Source organism: Eschrichtius robustus, chromosome 10 (assembly GCF_028021215.1).
Source record: "Eschrichtius robustus isolate mEscRob2 chromosome 10, mEscRob2.pri, whole genome shotgun sequence".
Classification (NCBI taxonomy): Eukaryota; Metazoa; Chordata; class Mammalia; order Artiodactyla; family Eschrichtiidae; genus Eschrichtius; species Eschrichtius robustus.
The window spans coordinates 50799058-50826518 of NC_090833.1; the positions used below are offsets into that span (position 1 = coordinate 50799058).

General features: G+C 38.2%; 1 protein-coding gene across 5 annotated transcripts in view; it reads right to left on the bottom strand.

Moving 5' to 3' along the window:
* Positions 1 to 27461, bottom strand: part of PIP5K1B (phosphatidylinositol-4-phosphate 5-kinase type 1 beta) — a 354990-nt gene that overhangs the window by 264534 nt on the left and 62995 nt on the right. The window contains exon 1 of one of the 5 annotated variants that reach the window (XM_068551826.1): positions 22264 to 22300. The exons of the other annotated variants lie outside the window; for them this stretch is intronic. The gene's annotated coding sequence lies outside the window, so the exon portion shown is untranslated. Of the gene's footprint in view, positions 1 to 22263; positions 22301 to 27461 lie in introns of those variants that run through there. 5 annotated transcript variants of the gene reach the window in all.

Consider the following 27461-nt stretch of genomic DNA (forward strand, 5'->3'; position numbering starts at 1 on the left):
CCCTGTTCCCAAAGAGCCCTGAAAGTTACTTATTTCTAAGAAGGCATGAAAGAGGAAATGAAGCCCATTTCATAGCCTTTGACTTTCTCAACTGCAATCCGTGTATTCTGTTCAGTCGGTTCTGCAATATCCTCCTAAGCATAATTCATGAAATGAAACAGAGTTAAAGTAACGTCAGAGGAACTCAGTGGGGGCTGTTATTACATATGGAAGGAATGAGAATTGTGTTTGAGGACGCGACTTTGGCCGCAAGGAACTTATTTTGTTATCATAATGAAAGAAAAATAGTAGATGATCTCAGAAACTGTTATCAACCATTTACTGTACACTTACTGAGAGTCAGTAAGTACAGAGACTCTTCCTAGCATCTACCCTCGAGGTTGCTTAATCTAATCCTTAAAACTTTAAAGCAGCAGCAAGGATTAGAAGATCAAAGCACAAGCTTAGTAAGGGGCTTTTGACCCCCTCACCTTTCATTTTCGATAACTGCTAAAAGCCATCACGCCATTTGCATGGAGCTACAATCTTTATAAGGAAGAAGTAAAAAGGCAGAAAGGGGGTCTCAGAGGCCTGATAGAGGAAACTTAAACAGCCTAGGTCCTCCCCAAAGTTCAAGCAAACAAATATACGTGAATTGTAGTTATTTTGTTCAATGTTTTTCAAGGGAGAGTATCAGGGACGATATTAAAAATAGCCATCCAGCCCCCACTCTCTACTTTAAGTCCTTCGAATAAAGTAGAACAATGAGTTGGTATCATTTGTTGATCCTCGCCAATTTTATACATTTTAGGCAGTACCCATTTTTTAGTGCCTTCTCTTTGGCATTAAACTTCTCCTAGGCCATAAACCAAGGTTATGATTGTTGTCCTTTACTGTTTTCATGTTTCTCTCTACCTGTCTGCTATCTTTCCCTTAAAAGATTAACCCATCTGGCAAGCAAGAAAAAAGAATTGATGTCTTTATGGATAATGTATAAAGTTAACTTTAAAACATGCAAAAGCTGCAAATCTAGTTGGATTATATACTTGGGCCTTCCAGTTGGGTGTCTGGGAAACTTCTAAAAGGGCTCAACATATTAGTGCCAGTAGGACTATAGCAAAAAAAAAAAAAAAAGGTACCAAACCTGGAGTCAGACAATCATACTTCCAGCACAGTGACCTTGGACAAGTCTGTCAACTTCTCTGGGCTTGCTTTTCTCATTTATGAAGTGGGGACACAACCTCTTTGTTGTAAAGATCAAACAATCTATGTCCATAATAGGCCTTGCAAATGGTAAAGGCCCTATACAAACAGGCTTCTCTCAATGAAAATACTTAGTGCTATGATCGCAGAATGACCCTGCCTACTCTTCCCCTACTCTCATCAAAAAGCTTCCTTTGTTTTCTTGCTTTTAGTTTGATTCTGTGAAATAAAGTTCTCTCCCCGCCTTCTTCCCTAAGACCATTAGTAATTTTTAGAGACACACAGTTTCTGTGGTCTACGAAGTATGAACTGAAAAGTTCATCTGCAATTAGGTGGACAATTTCTAAGAAGGAGAAATAAGAAAAACCACATTTCTAAGAATTTCACTCTCTGAGTCTGCCTGAGAAGAGGTGGACCCCACAGGGTGGAGAGGCCATCAGAAACTAAAAATGTGGCTAGATCAGTGAATCCTATTCCCCGCAGCAAGTCATTTGTCTGTCCCCAACAGCAGCAGCTGCCCTCCCTGATCGCGCTGAACTTTTCAACTGGGACTAATCCCAGAGGCTTATTCTCGTTTATTCACTTTAAACCCTGTTTTGAATTCCTGCTGTCGTGCTACTGTCTTTCCTGGCATATAATGAACTGCACAGACACACATCTGGCTGAGCCTGATAAACAAGATGAACCCAGCCCCTCTCAGACAAAATCGGAAGAGGAAAGGGGAAGAGACCATTAAAAGATTCAAGAAGTTTCAAGAGTTACCATTCCTAGAGGTGCACACCCTTCCCTCCAGGTAGCTGACTCCTTGTAGGTATGTTTTGAAGATCAGGTCAAAAGATCTGAAGAAGTTTGAAGCTGCTGCCCCGGACCTAAAGATTCATAAACTACATGCTTTAGGGAAATGTTTTTGGCTTTAGAGGATGGCAGCTGCATAGCCAAGAGTCACCTAACCTCTAAGACGCTTGAAGAACGTGAATCCTAGGACTGAGAAAGAGGGCAGTTTCTAATTTGTTCTTTTCCTTTCACCCAGTTGTACTTTAAGCTAATATGTATTATGGAGGGGTGCTCTATTTCCTCCTATCTCATACTTACTAATTTATAAACTGAATGCAACCGTAATTCAGCATCAGTATGCGTCTTTCACCTGCAGCTCAATTTGTTGGTAGGAAATGAATTTTTACCACCCATGGAGTTCTATCATCTGAAAGTTCCGCTGATTAGGAAGTGGTACAGATTTTTCTTCTTCACTCTCCATTTGAAAACTGGAAGTCTAAGAGAGGAGACTTCTTCAACCCTTACGGTTATGACACTTTTACCAGACAATGTCGTCATCATTATCATCATCGTCATACAATAGTAGCTTACATTTACTGAGGGCATATGTGCCAGGTACCCTTCTAAGTACTGTTTGTATATGAACTCATTTAATCCCTACACCATTTCTAGGATTATGATCCTCATTTTATAGATGAGGGAAAGGAGGAACAGAGAGGTTAACGTAGGTGCCTGAGATGACATAACCAGTTAAGGGGTAGAGGAATTTAAGCCCAGGGGTCTGGCTTCAGAGGCTCACAGCTCATGAAACACAGGTGGATTCCTCAAACCTGCCATGTTCATGGTGCTCCAGGCTATTTTGAAAGAATGATCGTGGACTTGACATGTACAGGATAATCATTCTGCTTATCAGAAAGACAGATGAGGGTTCCATGTAATTGCATGGGCTTACAGATACTAGCGAGGTTACAAAATTCAGCAATAAATAAATGCCCTACTTGCCCCAAAGCAGTCCCGAAAACTAATGCAAAGTGTTAGAACCACAGAATGTCAGCTCTGAAAGGAGTTTTAGAAATCACCTACACTAACCTTTATCAGCAAGGAATTAGGTTCAGAGAGAGCCAGTGATTTCTTCAGGGTCAAAAAGGCATCCAGGACAGAGGCAAGATGCTTTACTAAAGTCACAGAAATTGCTTCCTCATGTTTGCTCTCTGGGTTCCCCTTTCTCTTTCTACTCTTTCTCTAAACAACAGCATCCACTTCCATGGTTTCAACTATGACCAATGTGCTGATGTCTCTCAGATTCATGTCCCTAAGCAGGGCTGACCTATCTCTAGACTGTAATATATAACTACCTACGAGACAATTCCACTCTACTTTTCACAGGTCCTTCAAACTTGTCTGTGAACAAGCTCACTTCTCCTTACCCCAAATCCACTACTTCTCTTGAGAATGAATTACACAGTAATCTCTCCAGACGGCCACAGCAAATTACACAGATTCTAGATCTCTCCACCCCTTCATGTCTTCCATCTAAACCATCACTAAATCTCTTCAATTTTACTTGCTTAACCTCTGATAGCCTCCCCTTTCTTTCTGCCTCTATTACTAAAGCATTCTGTCTGCCCCCAACTACAATAGCTTCAATGAGTCTTGGGCATGTGAGGATGGCTCCAATCCTACCCAATTTGCATAAGTGCTGCCAGGATGAATTTTCGGAAATAATCTCATCACAAGAGCAGACAGACAGGCTACAGAGAGGAAGACAGACTAAAAAGAAGGAAGGAGGGTGGGAGGGAGGAAGGAAGTGGCTAACCCTAGTATCTGCCCAAATTGCTCTAAAGCTCTACTCCCTTTGAATGGAAAGCACTACAACACAGTATTTAAGACATCGCGCTCTGAAGTCAGAGAACCTGGGTTTAAATCTTGACTGTGTAACTTACACATGCGTGGCTTGGGGGTCAAGTTACTTCCCCTCCTTGACACTCAGTTTCCTCATCGAAAAATGAGGATAATAGTCCCTCTATCAAATGATTGTTGTGGACATTAATTGAGGTAATACGCATGAAACTCTTAGAACACAGCCAGACATGAGATTTCTCAAAACAGATCCTGGAACCATAACCAGTACATCTTATTTAACCAGACTGTTGCCTCACTTCTCTTTCCTAGGCACCAACCACCTAGCCAGCTCTTCCTGCAATATTTATTGAGTGCCGAATCTACATGCAGTTCAGTTTGGAGACTGAACAAATACTGGTGACAAAGCTTCTCTGCTAGAACTCTGACATTTCAAAGTCCTTCAAACCACAAAACACTCAAAATCTGTTACAATGAAGGCTCTGTAGAGGGTATTGTAAAGATGAAAAAGACCCCAGGGAAGTTGAGAATCCAGGAAGGACGTAAGCAGCACATTATAAACCATACAATAAGCTAGTTCTCATATCCTCGGCCTTAAGTGAGCATCAGAATCATCTGTGGAATTTTTAAAACAAACACAACAGAGCCCCGATACAGAGATTCTCACTCAATAGGCCCGGGACCTGGTATTGCCATTTTTATTAAAAAAAAATGTTCTCCAAGTGAATCTGATGTGCTCCGAAGGTTGGAAACTCCTGGAGTGAAAAGCATCTCTACTGCTCACAAGTACTTAAAATATTAACATTTTAGAAGATGAGGAGATTGCTTTCAGCTGATTGAGGGGAATAACAGAAAGTCTATGAAGAATTCTTGCAAAAAGGATCCCAAGGGAGTCTATTCTAACCTGCCCAATTTGGAGCATGAGAAGCCATCTTCCAATAACACTAGCTGAGTGAAACCTTCAAGCGAGAATTTTTGTTTTTCTGTGATCTGGACTCCTTCCTATCCCTGTTTTGACCTGGAGAGGACAGGACCTCAGCAAGATGGCCAAAGGCCGAGAAAGAGGCTTTTTGCCTGCAGCAGGCCTTACCGAAGGAGGGGAGAAGAGCTGAAATGAAGTTGGAGGCTCTGCCAATCACACTGGAGATACCAGCAGCAAACAGTGATTTAAAATGACACTTGTCGGTTCTCAGTGATTACTCCTCCATATTTAATCACCACCTGTACCATCAATTACTTCTTTTTCTTGAGCTTGATTTTTTCACATAAAAGACATTTTCATATTTATTTTTAAGAAGGAAAGTATATTATTACCTGCAGTAATTAGAAGGAAACTGTAAAAATAAGTACAATGAAAAAAAAAAAAAAGACCGTGACTAAATTAGGGCCAGATTCTGTTGCTTGGCTAACGTTTTGAGCCCAGGGCTTGCTCTTTTTTTTTTTTGTTTAAGAAAAGAAAAAGAGGAAGGAAGGAAGGAAGGAGGGAAGGAAGAAAGAAGGGAAGGGAGGAAGTAAAGGTAACTATTAAGGGATAGAGAGGTGTTGAAAATATACTTTCAACAAAATGAGAATTCCTCCTTTTAACCGGAAAGATTGAAAAGAATAAAAAGGGAAAAACTTAAAAAAAAATAAAATAAAATAAAAAAATAAAAAATAAAATGACACTTGTCAAATGTGGCAGAAATGCTGAAGAATATGAGGACTGTGGATTTGGTTTTGTTTGCAGGGAGGGAGGATGATATCTGGGAGATACCTGAGGATCTTAAGGAGAGGCAGAGGGAGGGAGATAGAAACAGAGGGAGGGAGTGTGCAGGAAGAAATCAGATTGGGAGGAGCTGCACCTTAGGTGGGTGGTAAGAAACTGGAGGAAGCCAGTAGACTATGTTCTGAAAAATGTGGTTGATTCGAACTGAGAAAACATTTTTCAAGTTCTGACGGGGTGCCAGGTGCTTCCGCCTAGACTCAGAGGAAAGCAAGCAATAAAACATCACCATGATGGGTCATGGAAGGGTTCTTAAGGATAGGATTTTCTTAAACTTTTTTTCTTTCCTGAGAAGTGACTAGTGGTAAGAGAAATACTAATGATACGAAAGGAAAGATAATTGGGACAGAAAGTCCTGGAGTGCACGGAGGAAATGGAATTGGGGGCACAAGCAACAGGTTATAAATATTTATTTAAAGTCTGTAAAAATAACCTTTAGCTTTAGAGAAGTCAAATCTGGGGGAATTACACTGCTCTTTTCTTCATCAATAATAGCTAGTTACAGTTTCAGAGGGCTGCTTACATTTGATCTACTCCATCACTGGCAACATGAAAACTTCCACTTTTCTTCAGCAAAAATGAAGGGAAAGTGCAATTAATGCTAGTGCTTTTATTATACCTGGCAGTTCTGGAAGCCGGATATAGACTATAAGCTAGAAAAAAACCACAGCCTAGGCTTCCCTGGTGGCGCAGTGGTTGGGAGTCCACCTGCTAGTGCAGGGGACACAGGTTCGAGTCCTGGTCTGGGAAGATCCCACATGCGGCGGAGCAACTGGGCCCGTGTGCCACAGCTGCTGAGCCTGCACTCTAGAGCCCGTGAGCTACAACTACTGAGCCCACGTGCCACAACTACTGAAGCCCGTGTGCCTAGAGCTCATGCTCCGCAACAAGAGAAGTCACTGCAATGAGACACTGCAATGAGAAGCCTGCGCACCACAAGGAAGAGTGGCCCCCACTCGCCACAATTAGAGAAACCCCATACATAGCAACGAAGACCCAATGCAGCCAAAAATAAAATAAAGAATTTTAAAAAAATGTATATAGGGCTTCCCTGGTGGCGCAGTGGTTGAGAATCTGCTTGCCAATGCAGGGGACATGGGTTCAAGCCCTGGTCTGGGAAGATCCCACATGCCGCGGAGCAACTAGGCCCGTGAGCCACAATGACTGAGCCTGCGCGTCTGGAGCCTCTCCTCTGCAACAAGAGAGGCCGCGATAATGAGAGGCCGCGCACCGCGATGAAGAGTGGCCCCCACTTGCTGCAACTAGAGAAAGCCCTCGCACAGAAACGAAGACCCAACACTGCCATAAATAAATAAATAAAAATTTTAAAAAAACAAAACAAAAAAAATGTATATAATGTTTCAATTTTAAAAATAAGATGAGGGAACTAGGGATGTATTATTGGGTTTGAAGAAATTGTGCATTTAATGAAGAAAATATTTAATTTCTTCAAATGCTTCCACCACTTTTCCCAATAGCGTGACTAAGTCAACTGTCTATACGTGTGCCCAGTATCTCACTTCAGCTTATTATCAACAACTGAAATGCTTCCAAGGGCAGGCAGACAGAGGAGTGATAGCACTACAAGAAAGAGTATTTGCACTCAGCAGACTGGAGAGCTGGGGGGCATCTAAAGGAGACAGACAGCCACTGTGCAATTCCAGCCAACTGTTGCCCTTTGCAGAAAAGGGTGTCATTCATTGCTGAAGCTTCTAATTTTTCAAGAGAGGCTGAACATTCAGATTTTCAAAACCATGGATTCTCACAATTTGTAGATGTTAAATTAAAAAAAAATAAAAAAGCTAACACACTAGGTGGGCCTGATGGAAAGGGTATAAAGGCTGGTTTAGGCTCTGAGGCACCAGCTCATGACCTCTGAAAACCCATTCTTTTCTCTCCTTATTTTATAGTCTCAGCCCTCTTTCCCCAGGACTGTCATTCCTGTTCTGCTGCGTGATGACCCCTCCTTCCACAATATCCTTTGTCATTTTTCTTTATACTCAACCTAGTCTCTGGCCACAGGCTAAGAGGACAGCAGCCATGTCTTAGAGGTTAAAGGGATACCCTGCAGTGCTTGACCTGGGGCCTGGTGCATGTCAGGAACATGTGAATGATGGTGGGTGATACCTTTGAAACCTCTCCCTAGTGGATGATGGATGCATCCAGTTTTTCCTTTTCTTCCCACTTCTGTCCCTACCAGTACCAGTTATAACTAGCCATGTGTCTTACTGACTTCTCTTACTGTTTTTAATAATTTTCCAGTTGATTCTCTTCTTTCTAGGTACGTACTTCAAATATCTACAAATCATAAGTTCCACTTCAATGTTTATATCTATTACTACTTTCTCTTGTCTCCTGGCTGGTACTTTCTGAGTCAGGTTTATAATTTCAATGAAAATGAGCATTCTTATCATGCATTTGACTTAAACGGGCATGCTTCTTGTGTTTCACAAAATATGATGCTGTTTTGTCATGAGACTATGCGGTATTTAAAATAAAGCAACAAAAGTAACAAATCCTACTTATTCTAATTTTACTAAGTTTAAATTTTTTCTTTATAATCCAGAATGTGTGTTGGATATTTTTTCTGTTACCAAAGACTGATTTTATTTATTCTTATGAAGTTAAGTTTTTTGACATATAATTTACATGCAATAAAATTCACCTTTATAAAGAATATGGTTCAGTGAGTTGTGACGAATGTATATAGTCACATAACCATTGCCACAATCAATATATCATTGGATGTTGAATTTTAGCAAAGCGTTTTTGGCACCTGTTAAGATGACAATATAGATTTTTCTGTTTTTGATCTAATGTGGAGCCCAGCTTCTCCAATACTGAACCAAGCTCACATTCCTGTGATGTACCCCACTTGACCATGTATTTAATGTACTGCTAACTTCTATTTGATGGTATTTTATTGAAGGGTTTTGCATCGATATTCATAAGCCAGATTGATCTTCGGTGTGTGTGAGCATACACATGTACATGTTCACACACACTATCTTTGTGAAGTTCTGATATAAAGATCATTTTGGAATAAAAAAAAAAAACTTGGAAGCTTGCCTTTTGCTCTTTGCTTAGAAAAAGCTGTAATAGTAACGTGAACATTCATCCAGGTTTACATGGGAAAGCTCCAGTTTACATCACTTGTCCCAAGTAAAACTCCCTTTAATAAATTATATGGTCACCCTACTTAATATCATCAATATCCTTGAATGTTGGAAGAATTTACTGAGGCCAACTGGACCTTGCACTTTGAATTCAGAAAGCATCTTCTGATAACTTTTTCATTTCTTCCATGGTTACTGATTTAAGCTCTCTCTCCTGGGAGCCACTTTGAAACAGTAAAATTTCCTAGAAATACCACCTACTTCATCTGTCTCCATGGAATTTCACATAGTACCTTACAATATTTTTTGGTTATTTCTTCTTTTTGGTCTTTAATATTGTTGACTTCTACTTTCTCTGGTAATAAGAGAACAAAAGACATATTTATTCACTGTACAAAGTTTTAAAAATAAAAACACATACAAAATTTAAAAAATAAAAACACATACAAAGAAAAAGTTAAAAATTACCCATAACCCCATTACTCAGAAATAATTACTGTTGACACTGTCATGTGGAACATTTCAGACTTTTAGCTGCCTACAAACCTACCTTCCTACTACACACAGCGTTTATTAACCTGTCTCTTCCTTGTTATATGGTGTGACCATCTTTTCCATATCAATAAATACATATTTACATCTTCACTTTCAATGGCTGTGAAGCATGATTATACCATGACTTTCCTATTTAAATTCCTGACAATAGGGGACAGGTAGATGGGTTATTTTTTTAAAACTATTTTTAACAATGCTTCATTGAACGCCAACTAACATCTCTGCATGCTCATCCAGTTATACTGGTAGGACAGATTATTAAAAGTAGAAGTGCTAGTCAAAGATAGATATATTTAAAAACAACTTTTTGCTTATAAAAAGTCTATATTTCTTATATTAAAAAAATCAGCAAAGTAAATATTTCCTGCAATCCATTCTCCAAGTGATACTTCTGTTCACATTTTGCTAGGGATATAGCCACCAAGCCTTAGTGTATACTTTTTTCTAAACCATAAATGAGACCATATTATACGTACTAATTTGTAACTTACTTTCCATATTATGCCATCTTTTCCTGCACAGCATCATTCCGTACAGCTATAAGATATTCAATGGAGAAAAGAACCATAATTTGATTATCTACTGATGTAAATGTGAGATGTTTCCAAATTTTTGCTACTATAAACAATGCTACAGTGAATATCACTGTCTTTAGTTTTGGCTCCATTGTTCAGTTATTTCCTTAGGCTAAATTCCCAGAGGTGGAACTGCTAGATCAAAGGATTTGTACTTCAAGGCTTCTGATGAACACAAGACCCTTGAGAAAGTCTGCATCAATCAGCATTCCCAACAGAGTCTGAGTGCTTGCTCTCCACATCCACCTCAACCTCGGTATTTTTGTTCTTAAACTTAGGCTTAGATAACAAAAAGTGGCACTTGGGTTTGCTGTTTTTCGCTTTTTTTTTTTTTTTTTTTTTAAACTTTTTGGCTGTGCCCTGCAGCATGTGGGATGTTAGTTACCCAACCAGGGATTGAAGCCGCGCCCCCTGCATTGGAAGCGCAGTCTTAACGACTGGACCGCCAGGGAAGTCCCTGTTTTTTGCATTTTAAAAATTATTAATAAATTGGATATTTTTTTCATGTACTTTTTGGCTCTTCACAACAAGTTACCAAATCACTTTATATGATCTAGTATCTATCTATAAACAGAATAGCCATAATAAATCATATTTATTTCTTAAAATCTTCAGTCCTATTTTGGAGAATTAAAGAAAAAAAAAAAGAAAAACATGCCTTGCATTTTTAGAAATAGCTCTGGGTGCTCTTGTTGGAATTTTGCTCTAAGTTTATTCCAACTAAGGGAGAGCAACCATTTTCTCCATGTTGCATTAACATGAATAGGTACCAGAACATTATAAAATGTTTTGTTGGAGCACAGAATTCAGTGTAGCACGGGTACACACCCAACTTTCCAGTATAGCATAAGCATTTTAATAGATATTTCATTATAATAGTCTCATCTCTAACTGCTCCATGGAACAGACTGCTAAAATACTAGAGGCAGGCTAGTTTCATCACATTGTCAACATCTGTAATGTTTGAAGCATTAAAAATAAGGAGTGCAATCTTTCTCTGAGCTTTCATTTTTTTCAGGGCTTTCATTTTTAAATAAGCACCCATTATGAACAATTGTGACTGATTTCCTTTGGAGCAATAACACAGTGAACATTCACTTTTTTTTTTTTAAACAGTTAAGAACAAATGACCTGCAAGTGAATTCAAGATAATGAGCAGTGATTGTAGCATTCCATCAAAGCATTTTTGTTTAAATGCTTAAAAACAAGATTCAGAATACATATTCCAAAAGGCAGCAAATTTAGATGGGCCTTCTCCACTTTTTCTTAAACTCTAGTTTTATTTTAAAATGCACACGTCAAACGTGTGAAATGCTTCAGTGTTTTTAAGTAACTATCATTAAAGAAATCAAGGTAATTCTAATTTGAAACATAAAATCAATTTTTTGGGGAAACACTGATGTTTATGTTTATATCAAGAGATCACATAATAAAGGTGAGGGCAAGAAAAGGTTTACTTTATCAAGTGTAACTAGAATAAATATTCTATCTTTTTACCATTATTATTTTTTGTTTTGATAAAGTATTGCCTGTCTGACCTTGCAACGCTTGATATAATGTATAAAGCAACACTCTAGCATTAAATGAAAATCCAGTTAAAAAAAAAAAAGTTTATATTCCTAAAGCATTCAGTAGAAAGATACTAAAATTCTAAGGTCCTTCAATAGTACTTTGATAAAAGAATTACTAGACAAATATAGCAACTTTGGGAAACAAATCTTATCCTCCCAACTCATTCATTGAGCTATAGGCCCCCAAATATAACAGATTCTAAAATCTAGTATAAGAGATGATTAAAGCAACAGGTTAGGAAAATAAGATGACACTAAGAAATGGAAAGGCCATTTTATGGAATTAATAGTACTGTGAATTCACCCACAATGGATGGACTTAACCGAGTAAATATTCCCAGAAATAACCCACCACTTAGCTCCTGAATGCAATGAAAAAATGACCACTATGGAGACTGTTTATTGTTGAGATTCGTATCATCAAAAAGCAACCAAGTTTAAAGAGAGTCAAGATAAACCGAAAGATCGTGACATCTCCCGAAAGCATGCTGAAACGAAGGTGATGATTTAAAAAAAAAAAAAAAAAAAAAAAAAAAAAAAAATCAGGGGAGGAATGTGTCCAAAAAAAGGGATATCTATAAAAGGAGAGCGAAGAGAAAATCAGTGTCTCTGGTATTTCCAGAGAGATGGTGCCCTGAACCAGATGCTCTGAGAATTCTCATTTGTCTGGCAGACATGGAGTCACGTGAGCAAGGCTGATCCACAGGGTTGGCATCATCTGTTGAACCCAGCCCTTCAAAGCATTCATCTGCATTTGCTCCAACTCCTCATCCTCACTTATGAGACCATTTGATGTTAACACAGGAGCTCAAGAAACTTTACCAGTTCATGGGAAGAAAATACACCGCCTCATTGCCGTAATTGTCAAAGCACGCTGAGAGGTTTCCATTTTGAGTATAAATTGATAAAAGTGTCATATTTCTTCATCAGTCTCTCTGATGATTTTGATTAGTAAGAATCGAATCACCAGGGTCTAATCAGCCTTGCAAAATAAGGAGAGAGTTAATAAATCCACGAAGCTCAAATCATATTTTTTATAAAGATCAACAATTTCCCCAACAATTTCTGATGTTGAAACTCCTCAGCATGGGCTATGCAGACCTTGCCTACTTTTTCAACCTCATGTAATATGATTGTGATCAACATCAACAGCTGACATTTGTTAAGTGTTTTTTTTTATATCTAAGGCCCTGTTCTAAGCATTTTACTTATGAGATCTTACTAATAAAACCCCACAAGGTAGCTAGTGTTGTTTTCTTTGTTTGACTAAATGGGGAACTAAGGCACAGAAAGGTTAACTGCTTTGCTTCATCACGTTCCCACATGAATCTCACACTTCAGTCATACTGAAATATTTGCAGGCCTTGCAAATGCCATATGCTTTTGCACACGATTGGCTTTGCCCAAAAAACCATTCCACTTTTTCTTATCTGACCATTTCCTATTGATTCTTCAAGACTCAGTTTAGGCAGGGCCTCCTCTGAGAAACCTTTCTAGATACCCCGACTTTCCTAAGAGAAGTTAGACACTCCCTCTTCTGCACTCCTATTACCAATATATATCCACTCACACCTAACATGGGGATTGTAAGAGTCTGTATGCAAATCTGTCCCCCACTGGGCTACAGCCTCTCTCACAGGCAATATCAGGGTCACTGAATAAGGCCTCATAGTTTTTCACGGCACAAATCCAGGGGGTGCCATTCATAGACTACAGAGTGATGTAAATAGTGACTCCTGGGGTTGTACGATATGGCAGCTCTAAAGGACAGTATCCCCATTGCCTTCCAAAGAATTTGGCACATTGCTAAGTGACTGAATGGCCGAGACAGATCTCACAATAAATGTGAAACAGTGCTTAACCACTGAGGTCTCCCAACCAGTTCATTACCCTCCAAACCAACACTTCATAGGGTAAAGCCTAAACAACACTGTCAACCGAAAGATAAGTGCTAGTTTGCACACTCAGAAAACCCCTGCCTTGTCTCTTCTACATCAGTTTCTTGTACATTTTCTCTAAATGCTAACAGTGAATTTAGATTTCCCTCTAAGCCTTTGATAATGGCATAATTAATCTGCAAATAAATGTGGCATTTTCACCAGAGATGCAAATAATCGTAGTGAGAGCCAGATATAAAAATCTACCCAAAAGAGTGGACTGAAATGCAAATTAAGACAGTCAAACTTTTCTATTTAATGAGCACGTTCACAAGGACAGCATGATTCTAAATTCAGAAAACCAACATTCCACAACTTCCAACCACCTGCTCAGCAGAGAGAAAAAATTACACACTGAACTTTGGCAAACATTTATGGTATCTTTGATTAGAGGTTAAAAAAAAAAGCTTAGGCAATACATTCTTATTTTCTTTAGAAGGACACAGTTTCTGTCTTTCCTTGGGTGGGAACATGGTCCTTGGTCAAAGAACCTTCTACACACAATTAGCTTTAAGACACAGCTGGAGATTGAGGCAGACCTTCGCTTAAGAGAAATTCTTTAGTCATTCAAGGTCACTATTTACCCCTAATTCCCACCGTTGACTCCTGCCTTCTATTGGCTGACTGTGCCTAACTCGAAGTGGGAAGAGGGAACAGAGAGACAAAAACAACTTGCTCTGAAATTATTCATAAAAACTATGAAACCTCAGAGACTTGACAATGTGGTAGGCAGAAAAATGCTCCCCTAAAGATGTCCAAGTCCTGATCCTCCAAACCTATAACTATGTTGTTTGTGACTGTGGCATGGGGGATTAAAGTTGTAGGTGGAATTAAGGTTGCTAATCAGCTGATCTTAAAATAAGGGGCCTTTAAAGGGAAGAGACTGAACTGGCGATTGTTGGCTTTGATGGTAGAAAGAGGTCATGAGCCAAGGACTGCTGCTGGCCTCAACAATCTGAAAGACGCCAAGATAACAGATTCTTCCCTGGAGCCTCCAGAAAGAACGCAGCACTGCTGACACCTTAACTTTAGTCCAGTGAGACCAATTTTGGGCTTCTGACCTTCAGAACTAAAATAATAAATCTGTGTTGTTTTAAGCCACTAAATCTGTAGGAATTTGTAACAGTAGCAACAGGAAAGGAATACAGGGAATTTCACCTGAAGAGAAGAGATACATGATTTCTATAATTTCTATAGCAGGTGACCATTTATTCCCCCAAAGGAGAGCCAAGAGCTCCTGCAGATGACCGGATCTGATGTGGCCCTTCCCAACTCTGCCCTCAACTTAAGCCTTATCATGAAACAGAACACTTCACACCCATCTATTTTACAGAAATGGTCTGAAATACATTCAAGTTGGTGTGGCGTTTTGAGGCTCTGTGCGTACAAGATTCATAACATTTTATGAGTGCCAGAGGGACCTCAGAGAAGAACATCTGGTCCATTCCCTATAATTAATTTATAAATGATGACATCCAGGCCAGAAGGCCGCAGGTAGTACTATTCTCCAGGTTACACAGCTAGTTAATCACAAAGCCATACACGTTCTCTCTCGTTCTCCCTCTCTCCCTCTCTCTCTCTCCAATTCTCTTTCACTGCCCTATGCTACTAGTAACTAAAATTAAATGCTGGGCATACAACTAAAATGGCACTTGAGCTTTTACTTGCTTAGTTACATAAGAGGAAAATTTTAAATTTTATTTCATTTTAATTTTTTGAAAAACCTGATGTTTCTGTTACTGGGAAACTTTTAGGTATGTTTGGAACAACCTGGGAATGTGAGTCTACTTTTTCAACTGTAAAGCTTCCGAAATCTAAATATAGATCAAGTATTTCTGATGAAAATCCAGTGTCTGAATGCGCTGTAAGTGTAAAATACACACTGGATTTAGAAGATCCAGTCTTAAGAAAAAATATAAAACGTATCCTTAATTTTTCATATGATTAAATGTTGAAATGATAGTATTTTTGATATATTAGGTTAAATGTGGCTACTATAAAATTTTAAATTACACATGTGGCTCTCATATTTCTAACAGACAGTGATGTTCTAAAGGAATAGATTGAGATACACATGTATTTTAATCTGATACTCTACAAAATGAAAACAGCAAAAATACCAGGTATTTGTCTGATGCAAGGAAGAAATTATAGAGGGAACACATGACAGAAGAATACACATCTATATGACTAGAATCCTCAAACTTTGTAACAAGGTCACAAAGTTTTTTCTAATTTTATTTTTAATCAATTGGAACACAAGGACGATTTGAACAAAAATTACCCTTCTTAAAACATCCCTTGTTTGTTAGTTGGCTCTTAATTTACAGATAACCTTGTAAAACAAAATTGTAAACTAAGAATGAGCACACAGACTGCATAGCAGTCATTATACATTTTTAGAAATCTATTTTTTCTACAAATGTGTCAAGCTGACAAAATGAGAATACAAGCAATTCACAAATACTTTGCATTAAATTGCCAATCCAAGCTCTCCCTATTTTCAGTCTTGGTAATGGATTAGCTATAAGTTTTTTAGAACTAGTATTACACCACAGAGAGAGAAATGCTGATCTATCAGACAGGGGTCTTAAAAAATGTTTATGTAAAAATATCACATGGCCAAAGGCCCTACAGAAGTCCCTGGAATTTGGCCTTAGGAGTAAACCAATTTATCCGACTTCCTTCTTCACGGGATTCTCTATGCACAACAGGAGTGAGTCTACCCTGGAAATATCCCCGTGTGCCAGACGACTGACCAAAGAAGTCACGGCAGTCTACACTGACGCTCAGAGGAGGCCAGCTTCCAGAGGACACCGGGTTGCTCAGAGAAAAGGAGTATTTTGTTTTGACCCTAAGCCTCCCAGAGGTCACGCAGGATAATCTCAGCTTTGTTTTCCAGGCACTCTGAGGACACCTGGGTCAGTGATTGTTTGAGGACCGTGGTGGACCTTGCTGAGCTCATCCTGGGATTCATCCTCAGGACTCTGGCCATCCGTAAGCCTGCTCAGATCACCTCATTCTCCATTCCCACAGCCCAAACAGTCCAGCTTTCAGACTTAAAAGCTCCACCGCTAGGCAAAAAACACATGATTAAAATATTTTAGATAAAAGGACAATATACAATCCATATATGCAGTGTGATTGTGATTACATGAACACAGGAGAAAACAACTGCAAATGCCAACAGTGGTTATGTCTACTGGAAGGATTATATTGCTTATACTTTTCAATATTTTCCACATTTTGGGGGGGGAAACTTGTATTACTCATACAGGCCAATTTTCCTTTTTATTTTATTTTTATTTTTGGTACAGGGGAGTGTTAGCAAATAAAAAGGGTCCATATTCCTAAGGTACTTGAATATATCTTGAGTTAGTGTGCTTCTTTGATATTAGCACCTAATACATTTTATAAACTGCTTGTAACATCATTAAGCAGAGGTATATTTATAAGTGTACTTTCAAAGTGCCACCCTGCTAATCCAAAAAAACAGGATCACTACTAAAAAGCGGATCCTTTAGGAAAGTAGTCTCCAAAGTAAGATACAATAAACCTAAAACATTTCTTCTCTGAAGTATGAGTGGAAATTTCGACCACTCAATTACATTGTACATCTAAGGTCTTGATAATACTGCATGAAAAATTAAGACTTTACATTACATGAATTTTGATCCACTTTTCTAACTTGAGTATGATATATTTTAAATTATTTCTTATAGATTTTTAAAAGTTCAGCAGGGCAGAGAGGTACAAATCACTTTGAATCTAAGACGAAAGGCATTTATTTGATTGATATGTCACCTTTTAGTCATAGAGCTCCAGGCAAATGTAGCTACCATTTTCACAGAGTTTAACTGCTATACATCAAGAAGGCCATACACAAATAACGTATTACTAAAAATATCTTATTTGGAGAGGAAAGAGACTGGCATTGCCAAAGTACTGTTAGAACAGACCCACAAATCATGTATGACGGTGAAAGACTAGTGACACTCCCTTTAAAGTCAGAAAGCAGACAAGGATGCCTCCTGTCAGCTCTGTTATTTTAATATTTATTTATTTATTTTTTTACAAGTGTTAGCCAAAGTGGTAAACAATTATAGATAATGGAAACTGGAAAATGTAATTAACATTATTTGGAAATGACATGATAATTCACTGATAAGACCCAGCAGAAATGCTTGAAAACAATTCAGAGTCAACACACAAAATCCACAGCTTCCCTAATTTCCCGAAATAACCAGAAGGAAAATATAACAGGGTAAAAGTCACATATATAAAGGAAGAAAAAGACAGTAAACAAATAGAAATATATTTAAAGAGAGGTATACAGAGCCAACATAAAGAAAGCCATGTAACTTTATTGTGCGGCACAAAAGAAGATTTGAATTAATGAAATGAGGTACTATCCTGCTGAATGTGAAAGCTTAATTGTAAAGATTAGAATTTCTCTCCAAATAAATTCAGAAATGTAATGCAGTTATAATTATCAATAATATTTCATTAGAAATTGTCTTTAGAACTTGACAAAATTACTCCAGAGTTCCTTTAGAAGAATAAATAGCCAAGAATATTCACGAAAATTTGGAGGAAAAGGGATGAGTTAACTAGATAGAGCTCGCACTGTCAGATATCAAAATGTGTTATAAGCTATAGGAGTTGAAACCTGTTTTGTTCTTACCAGAAAAGAAGGTCCAAATACAGTCTGAAATTCAGCATATAATTAAAATGACATTTCAAATTAATGCAAAAAGGATGGATTATTAAATCAGGTTCATCAACCAGTTATTCATTTTGGAAAAGATTAAGTTGGATCCCCATCTCCTGCCTCACATAAAAATAAATTTTGGATGCAATAAAATTAAATGTGAAAAATGAAACCACAAAAGTACTGGAAGAAAATTAAGGTAATATTTATATAATAATGGGGTGGAAAAGAAATGTCTAAGCCTAATACAGGCCAAAATCACAGGGAAAAATATTAGATTTGATAGCATAAAAATGTTAATCTTTGAGAAAAATAAAACCACCCAACACAAAACTGATAGGCAGGTGAGTTAAACAAAATATTTGCAACATGTGGCAGAAAGGGAGTTAATAACCTTAACCAAAGAGAGTTTTTGTGAATTGATTAAAAATCTTGCTTTCAAAAACAGGCAAGTGACATAAGACAATTTACAAAAGAAATCATACAAAAAAATTCAAACATATCTAAAAGCAAATATGTGCAAATTAAAACATGACACACTGTTTTCAACATTAACGTGTCAAAGGCTTTAAAAAAGTGATCACATCCAGTGCTTTCAAGCAAGCAGGAATTGGCCACTCCCACTACTGGTCTGAATCTATATAGGTATCATATTCCAAGAGAGAAATTCGGCAACGCACATTTAAAAAACCTAACATTCTGCAACTACACCGATCCAGTAATTGCATTTCCAGGAATTTATCCCATGGAAATGACTGCAGATGTTTAAAGCATATTTATAATATTTAATGATTAAAATACATTTCTGACACTAGTAATTTGTATACATTATTCTATGTCCACTAAAAATGCAATGATTAAAAATATTATTGAAGACTATTTAGAGACAGAAAATATATTCAAGCCATCTTAACTTTTTAAAAAGCAGATTCTAAAGCAGCATATCCCCTATGATTATGTTTTTAGAAGATGTGCAATGAATGGACGTAGAAAAGATTGAAGGATACATACCAAAATTATTTAAATTGGTTATTCTAAATTGTGAGGTTACTAGAGGTTTTATCTTCTTTTATCACCTGCATTTTCTAAATTTTCTACATGAGCGATGTATTCCTTTTAGACAAATAAATATTTAACTTTTATGCAAAGTAGATTTACAGCAGATTTTGCTAGGGGAAGACTTGTGAAGAGATGAAATAGAACTTGCAGGTTTCAAGATTCATGTGGCATTATATTAGCCAGTAAGTTCAGGTACTGGACTTTATTTTTACTGAATCTTAACTGCCCATTTCTTTCTCCATATTTTCTCCTCCTGCCTGCTCTTCCTGGGTTATTTCCCTTTTTAAAAAAATGTCCATTTCCTCCTTTATTTTCACTAAAAAAAAAAACAAAAAAACTACCTTGTTTGTTTTGGACACAGTTTGCCAGCCTCATTTTTATGTCCCAGGGGTTAATGATCCTGCTGCTTACAACACCCCTTCAAACTTTCTAATCTCACCCAACCACACTCTATTACACTGAACTTAACATACAATAGAATCCTTGTCTGCACTCCAGATATGACCCCTTTCCACCTCTTGCACAGCAATATCCATTCCTCCTATATCCTTTCTCAAGTACTATCATGAAAACAGTATGAAAAATAGTTAAGAACAGTATGAAAGATAGTTATAAACAGAACCTGCAATAGCCCCTCATCTTTAAGTCAGCTCAAAGCAAACCCACCAACTAATCACTGAATTGGGATGTAAAATCAAAAGAAGCCTCAAAAGCACACCTAGTATCTAGTCTGCTCCCTGACCCTTAAGGCAGGGAAAGCACTACTCTCGCCTTTTGATGGGTGAGGTAAGAGAAACCCGGAGAGGAAGAACTGGCTAAAACTTTAACACACGGTTAACTAGTGGCAAAAGGAGGAATGAAACTCAGGTCTTATGTTCCTAGAAACATAAGTTTTCTAGAGCATCAGGTCACATGAATCTTTTAAAAAAGGAGGGGCGGGAAGAGGGAGGGAAGGGAGGGAGGAAGGGAGGGAGGAGAGGAGGGAGGGAGGGAGGAAAAAGAGAAAAGGCAAAGGAAAAAAAAGGACACCAAATCATATTCCAGTGGCTATGGATGAATGAATTACCTACACATGTTTTCACAAATGCTAAGCTAAGAAACAACATCCTGGGAGAAAAGGAAGTCCTCGTGCACTGTTGATGGGATTGTAAATTGCTGCAAGCACTATGGAAAACATTATGGAGGGTCCTCAAAAAATTAAAAATAGAATTACCATATGATCCAGCAATTCCACATCTGGGAATATACCTGAAGGAAATTAAAACACTATGTTGACTAGCAATCCCACTCCTGTGCATATATCTGAAGAAAACCATAATTCGAAAAGATACATGCACCCCAGTGTTCACTGCAGCGCTATTTATAACAGTCAAGACATGGAAGGAACCTAAATGTCCATCGACAGAGGAATGGATAAAGAAGATGTGCTACATATATACAATGGAATATTACTCAGCCATAAAAAGAAGAATGAATGCCATTTGCAGCAACATGGATGGACCTAGAGATAATCATACTCAGTGAACTGTCAGATATCATATGATATCACTTATATGTGGAACCTAAACAAATGATACAAATGAACTTATTTACAAAACAGAAACAGACTCACAGACTTCAAAAAAAACTTATGGTTACCAAAGGGGAAAGGTGGGGAGGGATAAATTAGGAGTTTGGGATTAACATATACACACTACTATGTATAAAGCAGATAACCAACAAGGACCTACTGTATAGCACAAAGAACTCTACTCAATATTCTGTAATAACCTATATGGGAAAAGAATCTGAAAAAGAATGGATATATGTATAACTGAATCACGTTGCTGTACACCTGAAACTAACACAGTATTGTAAATCAACACTACTCCAATATAAAATAAAAATTAAATTAGAAAAAACACTATGTTGAAGAGATAGCTGCACCCCCATGTTCACAGCAGTATTATTCACAGTAGCCAAAACATGAAATCAACCTAAGTGTCCATCGACAGATGAATGGATAAAGAACTCGTGATATACATCACACATACATACAACAGAATATTATTCAACCATAAAAATGGAGGCAATCATGCCATTTGTGACAACATGAATGAAACTTGAAGGCTTTATGCCAAGTGAAAAGTCAGAGAAAGACAAGCACTATAGATCTTTCATACATGTGGAATCTAAAAGAAAAAGAAAAAAACAAACTCAAAGAAAAAAAGTTGAGATTTGTGTTTACCAGAGGTAGGGCGTGGGGTAAGGGGGAGTTGTGTGAAGGTAGTCAAAAGGTACACACTTCCAGTTATAAGATAAATAAGTACTGGAGATATGTAATCTATAGCATAATGAGTACAGTTAACACTGTTGTGTGTTATATTTGAAAGCTGTTAAGAGAGTAGATCTTAAGAGCTCTTATCATAAGGAAAAAACCATTTTCTTTCTTTTTCTTTTTTTTGTACCTATATGGGATAATGAATGTTAACTAAACTTACTGTGGTAATCATTTCACAATATATGTAAGTCAAAACATTATGCTGTACATCTTCAATTTATTCACTGCTGTATGTCAATGATACCTCAATAAAACTGGGTAAGGCAGGGAACCACAACTTCCTGTCCTTCCCCTAGCTCTAGGAGTGACCTAACCTCTCTGGGCCTAGGTTACTCATTTTAGAGCAGATTGAACTTGAAGATCTCTAATACTGTACAGTTTAAGTCCACTTCCATTAAAGTATGAAATTATAACCTATGAGCAACACAGAAAACAACATACATTGAATTCAATGAACAGTTATTGGGCACCTACTATGGGCAAGATACCCTGACAGATACTGTGGGGATATCGCTTTGGCCTCTATCTATGTAACCAATATAGCACCATAAAATTTTAGAGCTGGGAAGCACTGAATTTTATAAATTAGCAAACAAGCACAAAGTGTTGGCATATACTGAAATATTAAACTTCTAATACATTTGTAAAGTTAAAGAAAAGTTATTCCATATATTATACATATGTAAATTTACATATATATTTATATATATAAAAATGTCAGACGATATCATATTCTTTAAGAACTCTTAAAGACTAGACAAGGAGGTGGGGAATTTGGCAGTGTCAGAAATTTATTTTTAAAAAACTTCCGGAAGTGAAATTCACATAACACAGAACTAACCATGTTAAAGCGAACAACTCAGTGGCACTTGGTACAGTCACAATGTTGTGCAGTTCCTCCACCAGTTCCAAAACTTCTCCTGCAGTGCGGCAATACCTCCCAGATGCACCCCACTCCGGATCCTGACCTTCTCCCAGCGAAGCCTTTGATTCCTGGAGGAATTTTTGAAGTCATTCAGCATAACTGGGCAACTCATTCTACTCCAGAACCATTTAACAAATGTCCATCTAGGTCTCTATCAGTGAAGTGAAGAGCCATGCAATTACTTAGAAAAGCCAATCAATAGAACCATCCATGAGAACTAATTAATCACGTTTTTCAACAGCCAGACATTTATTATCTGAATTATTCACTGTGTCTACGCTCTCATTTCAATCTCCCTTTGTGAGAGTCTGCACAGAGTCCTTACAGTGTGTCTGGGGCCCAAGCTCACAAGAGGCCAGTTCACGGGCTCTCTACCTAGGACTCCCCTTTTGCAGGCAGAGTTTATTACAGAAATGTTTGCATGCATCTGAAACCAACAATTACAGGTACACTTTACAATTACCATGAATATTTACATATTCCCTTAGAAATATTTACTGTGCTAATTGTAAAATTACAACTATAGGCAGACCTCAGAGATAGTGCAGGTTCAGTTCCAGAACATCACAATAAAATGAATATTGCAATAAGGTCGCACGAATGTTTTGGTTTCCCAGTGCATATAAGAGTTATGTTTACACTATACTGTAGTCCATTAGGTGTGCAGTAGCATTATGTCTTAAAAAAAATGTACATTTCAATTTTAAAATATTTTATTCCTAAAAAATGCTAACCATCATCTGAGCCTTAGTGAGTTATAATTTTTTTGCTAGTGGAGGTTTGAAATATTGCAAGAATTACCAAAATGTGACATGAGAAACAAAATGAGCAAGTGCTGTTGGAAATGACCCACAGACTTGCTTGATGCAGGGTTGCCACAAACCTTCAATTTGTAAAAAATGCAGTATCTTGGAAGTACAATAAAGTGAAGTGCAATGAAACGAGGTATGCCTGTACCGGCATCTTCTGAGGGTTTATCAGGCTCCTGACACAGGTCAAAGCGCTTTCAATACGTTATTTCATTTAGTCCTGACAAAGGTTATAAGGAGACCGGGGCTTGGAGAGATTAAGTGACTTGTCCCCAAATCATCCACTTTATATGTGGAGAGCCAGAATGAAAAAGATGATCTATTTGACGTAAGAGAAAAAAAAAAAAAAAAAAAAAAAAAAGTGCTCTGATCTGCTAGGCATAGCCCTTCCCTGAGACTGCACTGCCAGTAATTATCCCGGAACCATTTCTATCAAGAATTCCCACGGCAGCTGGGATAAACCAAAGCCACATGGCTTAACTTTGAAAGACACTCCCAGGCAGTACTGTGGAGAAGGAACAGAGGTTCAGCTCCTCAGATATTCCAACTGTTCGTTATCAGCAGAAATACATTAGCAAACATTGGTTTCAATCCACGTCAAAGACATTTTCACTTATCCCTATGAAAGTATTCAAAAATGTTCCTGCCCTGCTCAAGACCGCATCTTTTCCCTGGTGCCACCTCCAGCACTCCCAATCCCCCTGACGCTAGACTATTTGTTTTCCCACAGTTCTCATCACCATCTAATACACTACACCGCTGACTTACGGACTGTGCCTATTTTTCCTCTGTGTTAGAACGCAAGCTCATTGAGAATGGCGGAATCTTTGTTTTATTCACTGCTGTGTCCCCCGTGCTAAGAAACACAATGGCCTAAACCACAGTTGGAGTGCTTTCCTCTTCCTCACAAAAGTAGATGATGGTATCTATTCAAAACACTTTCTAACATTTCACCAAAAACTGCTAAATGCTGCTAAATATTTCGCACACTTGAGTGGAGACACTGACACATCCATACATGAATTCAACAGCTACGTTACTGAGGAGAAAGCTGTAATTATGGAATAATAGAAATATCACTGACAGATGGAAGGGGGTTTTCTTGTTGCTACAGCTTACCCAGGGAATTATATGAAGAGTTCAGTAAGTTAGTATGACTGACAGGCGATCGGAGCATGCAAATCAAGCCATTGCAGTTGATTCCTCAACTCTCAGGCACAGGGCTGGGGAGTAGTGGGGTGGGAGGCCAGGGCAACGAAAGAAGGATGTTTAATTTCAAACACTGATCTTTATAACAGAAGTCACTACATATCTGGAAATGTTTTAAAATGCTCATTATTTCTGCAAAGGAAACTAGAGAAAATCGTATGATAGACCAGTATGGCAGAGCATGAGTTAATAATTGTTTTCACTTATTAAACATTTTACTAGGTACCAGGCACTGTTTTGAGGCCTTCACATATATCACATCATCTGAATAACCTCACAACCACTCTGTGATGTAGGTACTATTACTATTTTATAGATAATGAAACTGAGGCTCAGTGGGGTTGCCTAACCTGCTTGGGACCACACAGCTACTTAGTGATGGAGCTGGGATCAAACCCAGCAGTCACACTCCAGGTTAGTGGTCCTCAACAGGGAGTGGTTCTGTTCCCCAGGTGCTATTTGGCAATGTCTGGAGATGTCTTTTGTTGTCACAACTGGAGCGAAGGTGCTGCTGGCATCTAGTGGGTAGAAATGCTGCAAAACTTCCTATAACGCAGAGGACAGCTCCACAACAAAGAATTATCTGGCTCAAAAGGTCAACAGTGCTAAGGCTGAGAAACCTTGCTCTGGAGCTAAAACTCTTAGCTACTGTTCTCAAAGTCTGAGAAACACCACCATTGATACAAGGACTAAAGGAGGAAAATTAAGTATAACATGCCAGTAATAGGCAGTTATAAGTTACTATATAAAAGAAGGATATTTGTTTCCTGAGAAGGCTGTAGCAGATGACAACAAACTTGGTGGCTTAAAACAACAGAAATTTATTCCTTCACAGTTCTGGAGCCCAGCCGTCCAAAGCCAGTATTCCTGTGCTGAAATCAAGGTGTTGGCCGGGCCAGACTGCCTCTGGAGGTGCTAGGGGAGACTCTGTCCCTTGCCTCTCCCAGCTGCTGGCTGCTGCCAGCACTAGCACTCCTTGGTTGATGGTCACATCATTTCAGTCTCTGCTTCCATCCTCACATCACCGTCTTCTCTCTGTGCCTCTATGTGTAATCCCCCTGCCTCTCTCCTATTAGGCTACTGTGATGACATTTAGGGCCCACCTAGATAATCCAGGATAATCTCCTCATCTCAAGATCCTTAATTTAATCACATCTGCAAAGCCTCTTCTTTTTCCGATAAAGTAATATTTATAGGTTGCAGGGATTAGGGCATGGATATCTTTGGAGGGCCATTTTTCAGCCCACTACAAGTAGATAGCACACTCCCATTTTACCCACGGTGGAGTTTTAAGTCATGTGCCCAAGGACAAATGGCTAACAAGCAGTGGAGGTGGGATTTGAACCTCGCTCTGTCCATCTCTGAAGCTCAGTCTCTTATCTTTATGCCACAACACTCAGGAAAGCTGAAGAAAAGATTTTAAACTAGCAGGTCTCAACCACCGAGTGGGCACTAATACAACGAGACTAAAAATCCACATGTGCTCCAAGAATAACCAGTAAAAATCATGAAAGCACAAACTTCCATGATGTGAGGGTCTTGAGAATATTTGCATTAATTCATTATTTTCTTTACATAATTTAGTGATCATTTCTTATCCCCCTTGGAGGTATCTTACTGTACAAAGAGTTACCTGTAAGCCTTGCACAGAACAGCCTACAGCCTTCTTCCTGAGTCTTACGTAATATGCTACAAATTACAGCTTTAACTGCACATGTTCCTTCAGGATATGTACATTATAATTGACTAAAATCCCAAGCTTATGGTGAGAGGAAGTTATTGCCAATGGAGGGAAGGATATGGTGGGTCTACGTGTGGGTGGATATTGGAGTTTTCGTAACCCCACAAATTTTTTGATATTAAAAATACTGGATATGCAGCCATTCAAAGGAATGAAGTACGTATAGATGCTACAACATGGATGAACCTTGAAAACATGTTAAGTGAAAGAAGCCAGACACAAAAGGACACATATTGTATGATTCCATTTATATGAAACATCCAGAATAGTTAAATCCATAGAAACAGCAGATTACTGGTTGCCTAGGGCTACAGGGAATGGAGAATGGGCAGTAACTGCTTACTGGTATGAGGTTTTATTTTAAAGTGATGAAAATGTTTCAGAATTAGATAGAGGTGGTGGTTGCCTCCGTTTTTCACTTTAACATGGTTAATTTTATGTCATATGAATTTCACCTCAATATGAACAAAGACAAATAAACGGAGACCTCTATGCTAAGCAAACTCTGGGGTAGACAACCCATTTCTTTATGATAAATATAGTGTTCAACCATATTCTGGTTCAATTCCTAGAGTAGTGGCACCTAGCCAAGAAACTATGATTTATTTTATACGTCCCTGGACAGAATCTGTCCTCTACTATTCTACTTTTTGAAGTTTGACAAGAAGTGTTAAAGAACTGGAGGTCATAAAAATTTTAAATTCACTTTTTAATTTTTACTACTAATGTAAGAAATACTTGGTGTAAAAACTAATTACGCCAAATTTATAGTAAAGTAATACCTAGGATAAAAACCTTACCTCCCACTCTCCTAAAATAAGTTGCCTACTTGGATTTTCCTATAAAAAAAGCCAAATGAGATAACAAAATGAAAATGCTCTACTAACTCTGAAGCACCTCTCAAATGTAAGGCATTTATTGTTAGTATACATAATGATAATCATCAAAAAGACAGCAGCAAGTAAAATACTGCCATGTTGCAGTGAGCACTTTAAAATGACAAGGCAGTAATAACTAACCAAAGAAATTGATGATCTATTACCGTACAATCAACAGACAGTAATTAAGCAAACGTCAACAGCTGCAGTTTCGATGTGATAATAACCAGATAGGACAGACCAGAAGAATGTGCACTTAGGAGATAAGCTTCCCTCCTCCTGAGTGAGCACCTCAAGGCTGTCGCCTCAGGGAGTCTGGACTCTGCCCAGGGGCCCTGTGCCGAGTAAACCATTCAAGAATGTAAAGTTCTCTGACTGTGGCCGGGGTCAGGGCAGTCTGTTGAGCAGCTGGGAAAGAATGAAAGCTAAGGCAATTGCCAAGCCTACCCTAGTTCAAGCCCAACACCTTCCTTCAGA